Raw genomic sequence first — 7,500 nt, forward strand, 5'->3', positions numbered from 1 at the left:
CCTACCCATCACACACACACACACTAACCCTGCCCCTAAACCTACCCATCACACACACACACACTAACCCTGCCCCTAAACCTACCCATCACACACACACACACTAACCCTGCCCCTAAACCTACCCATTACACACACACACACACACTAACTAAACCTACCCATCACACACACACACACTAACTCTACCCCTAAACCTACCCATCACACACACACACACACACACTAACCCGAACCCTAAACTTACCCATTACACACACACACACTAACTCTACCCCTAAACCTACCCATCACACACACAGACACACACACACACATTAACCAGACCCCTAAACCTATCTATCACACACACACACACACACATCCTTGTGAAGATCATTTGGTCCCCACAATGCAATATAAACCTGTACACACACACACACACACACACACTCACACACACATACTTGTGAAGCAGATCTGCACAACAAGCACATGTAAATGTTAAAGCATTTCTTGTGTGTGTGTGTGTGTGTGTCAGTGTGTGTGCAGGGCCGATCTGAGCGCTCTCGTGTCGTCGCTGCTCGTCTGCTGGATGTTGTTCTGGATTTAGAGCGAGTGCATTCGACGTTCCAGAGCCGAGAACGAGACGAGAGCAGATCCTTCATCCTGACCTCATAGACCAGAACTCACTCCAACTCTACCATCAAATTATGCAATGCCTTTCAACTCGAGTTATTGATGAATGTCTGTGAAAATATTTTTATGTATTTGTACTTTCAAGTGTTTGACACACACACACAGACTTACACACACAAACTCACTCAAACACACACACTCACTCACATACACACACTCACACACACTCACATACTCTCTCACACACACTCACACAAACTCACTCAAACACACACACACACTCACTCACATACACACACTCACACACACTCTCTCACACACACACAAACACATTATGAAGTGGCTCTTTTGGTCACTGAACACTAGAATCTATTTTGTGCAATTTGGTTTCTGGCTTTTCTTCAATGCAGGTGAACTAGTTCTTGACCAAATGAACTTGATTAATATTGTAATTGTAATATTTTTATATTTGCACACAAATGATCCATAGATCTTGTAATGAACAAGTTGTTTTATCTTTAAAGTGGATTGTAAATTGCTTTTAAGCAGCCGGCCATGTTCTAGATTTGCCATTGCTGTGAACAAAACCAGGTTAACAGTGTAAACCTGAAACAGCCAATCAGACGCTTGCCAGCCAGTGATGTCACAGCAAATGATGTTCTTCCTCAGTGTTTCTGTCTGATTTTCCAGCACAAATATCTAAACATTCTTAAACCAAGAGACATTTACTGGAGAAGCAAAATTTCTGAAGATATTAAGTCTTGTTTAATGAAAAATGTTTCAAAATGACGTGAGTTTGTGCTTAAAAAACTTAATTAAAAGGTAAAGTGATTTAAGAATGTTTAGATATTTGTACTGGAAAACAAGACAGAAATATTTAGGAAAAACATCATTGTGTGCAGAGTGGAGTGTGTTTGGTTTTTGGTTTAGATGTTTCTTTATCAGTTATCTGGGGTGGTAGTTGGAATTTAGGCCAATTATGGTGGTTTTATTTATTTGTGAAAAAATACGACCAGATTTTCAGAATAATCTTGGCTTTTTAAAGAGGCGTTGCATTGTGCCAAACAGCGTTTTTGTGTGTGTGTGCAGGAAAACAGCTGAATTTTTTTTTTTTTTGGCCAAATATATATTTAAAATATTTGCTTTCTTGTGCAGTAATTTGCTTTTGTTGGTTTATTTGGACGGAGAGCATTTGCTGTTGACTATAAAACCCGTTTACACAAAACTGTGTGAAAACGTCTTTCTCTCAAACACTCAATCCAGTCTGACCTCAAATAATAAATTCAGAATTACATTTATGATTACATAAAGCTGACATTTAACATGTGCACTATAGCTCAGTGCCATTCATGACATTTGACTAAATCAATTCTGATTTGACAGGAAATATTACCTGTACTGAGAATGAAAAATGAAAGTTAGAGCAAGAATAAGCTGTGAATTTCAAAATGCAAAAAAAATAAACAATGAAAAAAATCAGTAACACTTTATTTTACAGTGTCATTTTTACATGTTACATGTAGTTACTATAGTATTAACTATAGATTATGCATACCATAAACCAAAACTAACCCTATAGTAAGTACATGTAATATTATTCAGTACCTAAATGCATAATTAGTGTAACAAAGACACCTTAAAATAAAGTGAAACAAAAAAATCTCACTGTTTCATGTATATATTTATTTATTTTCAAAAGAAAAATTCAACTTTTATATACACACTGTAAAAAATTACAAATCACATTTTTGTTGTATTTTGTTGCACATTTGATGTATTTTGTTTTTAAATAACTGTTTCTTCATAATTTTCTTAGTTTTTTTCTAATCAGTTATGTACATTAGGGTTTTATGTTACATTTAATGTTGTTAAATTAATGCTTATTGCATTTTTTTAATTTCAACATGTTACCATGATGGTGTTTAATGTTTGTGTGAATCACACTGTGCAGCTTCTGTATATTAGTATTAACTTTCTTGTGGAAGTGCTGCTTATGATGAGCTTTGATAGATCATTTGACTCTCATCACTGCTGTGATTGTTGGCTGTCAGTGTATTACAATGGAACAAAACAGATATTAATACTTCAAAAGGTCAGTAAATTAACATTATATCAGATAATGAACTACGGTTTATTGCTGTAAAATTATATACGGTTAAAAGTCTGTAAAACGTTGCTACCGTATTTTTAACAGGAACACTCTGGTAACTACAGCTGCCAGGGTTTTCTTGTAAATTTAACTTTTCTTTTTTTTTTTTTTTCAGTGTATACATTCAAAAGTTTGGGGTCAGTAAGATTTTGTCATATTTTTTAAGGTCTTTTCTACAACATTTATTTGATCAAAAATACAGTAAAAACAGTGAAATATTATTATGATTTAAAAGAACTGTTTTCTATGTGAATATATAGTAAAGTGTCATTTATTCCTGTGATCAAAGCTGGATTTTCAGCATCATTACAAATATGCAATAATAAATCACTCTAATATGGTGGTTGATGCTCAAGATTTTATGATTATTATCAATGTTCATATTTTTGTGGAAACTGTGTAAGCATTCAAAAGAACAGCGTTTATTTGAAATAGTTTTTTTTTTTTTTACATTATAAATGATGTGTCACTTTTGATCAATTGAATGTGTCCTTTGCTGAAAAAGTATTGATTTTTTTTAAAAGGAAAATAATTCTTACTGACCCCAGTTCATATCCTCCTGCCTTTATCTCGATTCTTTGAGGTGCTTTTTGAAACGAGTCAAACACAAATGATTAGTTTTCTTCATAATGATAATGTGTGTGTGTGTTATCATCACTCCTGCAGGTCAATATTCACCCGTCGCCTCGGCTCTATTTTACAGCAAAAAACCGCTGACAAAACAGGAGAAATAAAGAGGCGCTTCATTAAGGAAGAGTCCAGTGAATTATACATCTGCTCCATCAGGAGCTTCTCACCATCACTGGACATTAATAACGCTGACAATACCAACACATCTGAGACAAAAGAGAAGAAAAGAAAGAAAGATAGAAGTCAAATCAATCTCCCTTTAGTCAAGGAGAGAGTTTATTTCACAGGAAACACAGACATGCAACAAGATCATAACAGATTCATTAAGACACGTATCATAAAAGCCCTTTGTATTGTTTCATCAAACAACAGTTTGTCTGATATTTGAAATAGATTATCTTGATGTACATGTTAATTCTATTGCCTGTAAGAGTCTATGACATGAAGAACAAGTCCATGCGCTTTTTATTTGACATCAATTTTTTTAGTCCATCGTATGTGAGAGGCCGAATGAAGAACAAAACCATTCAAAATCGTCCACAATATCATCATCAACCACTAAATTCAGAAAGATCCGTGAGAAGAGCAGGTTTGAGGTTGTGACACACTTAAATGTGTGCCAGCTACAAAATTATTCATCCGTATTCTCCTCAGAAAGCTCGTTTCCTTCTGGGAAAGTTTCCTATTTTAGTTCCGTCACGAACGCGTTTCATTACAAGCGCTAATGAATCTGGGATGAGCCGGACGGATTTGGCTGGAATCAGCAGGTCTTTTTAGGCGCCATATGGTCTGAAAATCACCTGATAATAATAACCACACACACATCTCCAATGTATTAAAGTCGCACGACGACCAACAACATGCAGCGAGAGAACGACGCGTCGCGACTCAAAGCGACGAAATATCGTCCAACAATGAAGCAAGTTATTTTGGGATGAACCATATGGACAGGTGATGAATGATCTAATCAGGACTAATGAGGGGGTCTAATTAATTAGTCACCTTTGAAAAGAGCGGCATGCTGGGTAAAAATAAATCATCCACCAGAATTGCATAATGCGCCAAAGTCACTCGTAAACTAATTTCCGTGAAATCTTGCGCAGAATATTTTCATCTCGGATCCATTTTATCCTCTTCTCCTTGTAACATCTCTAGCAGAAACGACACAGACTATATAAAAACGATGACCAACACCAGATTAAAGCTACTACTGTACCTGTACAAACCCGGTTACATCTCAAACATCATTCAATTCAACAACTAAAGTTTCTTCAGTGTTTGGGTTGTTGACGCGTCAAAAAGTGTATAAATGCCTCATTCATTCATCATAAATTGTTAAATTTAGTGCTGTCAAATCGATTAATTGCATCTGACATAAAAGTTTGTAAATATATATTCGTGTTGTGTGTGTGTATATATATATATATAAACAATCAATTTGACAACACTAGTAATTAATAGTAACACTAAAGTAATTTCAAATGGTTAAAAATCAAAAGATTTATGTCCATCTTATCGGTCAACAACCCATTTATTATAGTCAAGATTTATTTTTTGATGCACTTCATTACTAATTTTGTTTTATTAGTAACTCGACAGATTTTTGAGTATCAACAACTAAAACTAAAAGTATGTTTTAAAAATATAAATTTTTGTTAATTTAAATAAAATAAAAAAGCTTTCAGTTTCAGTTAGTTGGCAAGCAACATTTCTAATTTCAGTTCAATTTAAGAGTACTAAAACTGAAATAAAAGTTAATAAAACATATATAGACATATTTAAATAAAATGAGTACAAAATGGCAAAAATCTCACAAAATTACTAAAAGTTTAACTAAAATGAAAAGGGAAAATATAAAATTAAAATATCAATAATTGTAAATTAAAATAACCCTCTGTTAGTTCTTAAAGGGACGTTTCATTCTCCGATCTCAAAGTTAGATTCAACACAAATATATGTTTGTACAGGAGCTCTTCAGTGATGTCAGACACATGAGCAGTGCTTGTATTAATGATAATGTTTAATATTCCCTGCAGATATATAAAGGTACACGACCCATTCGGGTGGGCAAGTTAAAGTCACACAGACAAACCCAATCCCAGCGACATCATCGAGAGCAACGCGATCATTGCTTGAACGGCACGACTAGAAGACGCTCAGATCACGGTAACAGTCCCTGACGTTACTGACAAACCGCCAGATTTCACACAAAAACCATGTATCAAATATGTACACGTCTATGTGTGTGTGTGTGTGTGTGCAGATACATGTAGATGTACAAGTACATCATGTGTGTAAGTAGAAAAATAATTTAAACACTTCAAAGATATATCACACTCTTAAATGTACGTGTATATATGTCGACTTCTATATATTGTACTCTATATAGTTGTTTAAAGCATTACAAGACGAAGATGCGAACACACACAGTCCGAGAGTTGCTGCGTTTGCGTTTCTGGATCAGATCTGTGCGCGTTCACACTGACACCGCTACTATATCATCAAATGCTCATGTTTAGAAGAAATTAATGCTTTTATTCAGTAAAGTTGCATTAAATTGATCAAAAGTGACAATGTTACAAAGATTATGTTTCAAATAAATGCTGTTCTTTTGAACTTTCTATTCATCTAAGAATCCTGAAAAATAAAATGTATCGGTTTTTAACTGATAATAATCATTATTGAGCATCAGATCATCATATTAGAGTGATTTCTGAAGGATCATGTGACACTGAAGACTGGAGTAATGATGCTGAAAAAAATTACACTTATATATTCACATAGAAAACAGATATTTTAAATTGCAAAATTATTTAATCAAATTTTGATCAAATAAATGCAGCCTTGGTGAACATTAGAGACTCTTTCCAAAAAAATTTTTTTTTTTTTTTACCAAACCTTTACTTTTGAACGGTGCAATTGAAATGGTTCTTGCCAAACAATGCACAGATATTCTGAATGGCCATAAACATAAAGCTTGTTTTGATGCGGTAAACACTGTCAGTGTGAACGGAGTAACTGAAATAACTCTCAGACGCAGAGGGACGAGAGAGACATCCCGAAGAAATCATCTCAGACTCTGAACATCACAAACCTCACGAGATCAGACCGGGATGACCACACCGGCTGTGTTTCTCACACCACTTCAGCCTTGAGACCGGTTTGAGCCGGCTTCACCACACACACCAGGCCTGTGTTCAGAACAGAATTTAACATACTACTATTTCTACAGTGTTATAAGCACGTATGCGTCCACACTATGTGCACTGCATATCTGGATGACCAACTGCATGTGTCAAACGGTGCGACCGGAGCACACTGTATGGGATACTGTATCCCACAATGCAATGCTCCTCAACCTCCAAGGACCCTATTCCTTATGTTAATCTATGGGAACTCCTATAGTTTTTGTAAATTGTAAAAAAAAAAGCATCTAAAATATTTATTTAAATTTCAGGATTCCAGAAGTTTTAGGAGCGTAATGTTCCTCCTCTTTTATCCCATGAATGTCCAGTCATTCCTAATTTAAGGATAACGTTTTGTTTTCATCATTATTACCCACATTATTCTACCCGGTAAAATATTTTAGAGCTTAGCAAGTAAAATGTATATTCAATGTAAAAATGCCAAAGGAGTTTTAAGATTTTATTAATTTAGATAATCTTTCAAGGAACAGATTTAACATACATCCCGGTTTTCCCAGGTTCTGTTATTTTAGTATCATTGAGATACTATTATTTTGCAATATTTAGAATTTTAGTCCAATTTTTTTGTAATTTAATGTGTTTTTGTTTATGTCTATATAGTTTTTTCCCCAGTTTTTAATCAAATGAAACTAAATAAAAATGGGAAATGTTGTTTTGGCAAATAGCTGAAGTAGATTTATGTACATAATTTATTTTATTTCAGTTTTTACTAACTATAAAAACTTGATTCTTTAAAGACAAAAACATTTTGCTTACCTAAAATGAGAAATAACTCGATTTTTAGCTGTTTTAGCTCATTTTAATGCTTGTTTTAGCTTAGTTTTTCATTCTGTCATATCATAAATGATTTAATTTATCTCTAGGCCCCCTAGTGGTTGAGAACCACCGCAATATGCT

The sequence above is a fragment of the Rhinichthys klamathensis genome, unplaced genomic scaffold (assembly GCF_029890125.1).
Source record: "Rhinichthys klamathensis goyatoka isolate OS25496 unplaced genomic scaffold, OSU_Roscu_1.1 h1tg000514l_1, whole genome shotgun sequence".
In the NCBI taxonomy this organism is placed as follows: domain Eukaryota; kingdom Metazoa; phylum Chordata; class Actinopteri; order Cypriniformes; family Leuciscidae; genus Rhinichthys; species Rhinichthys klamathensis.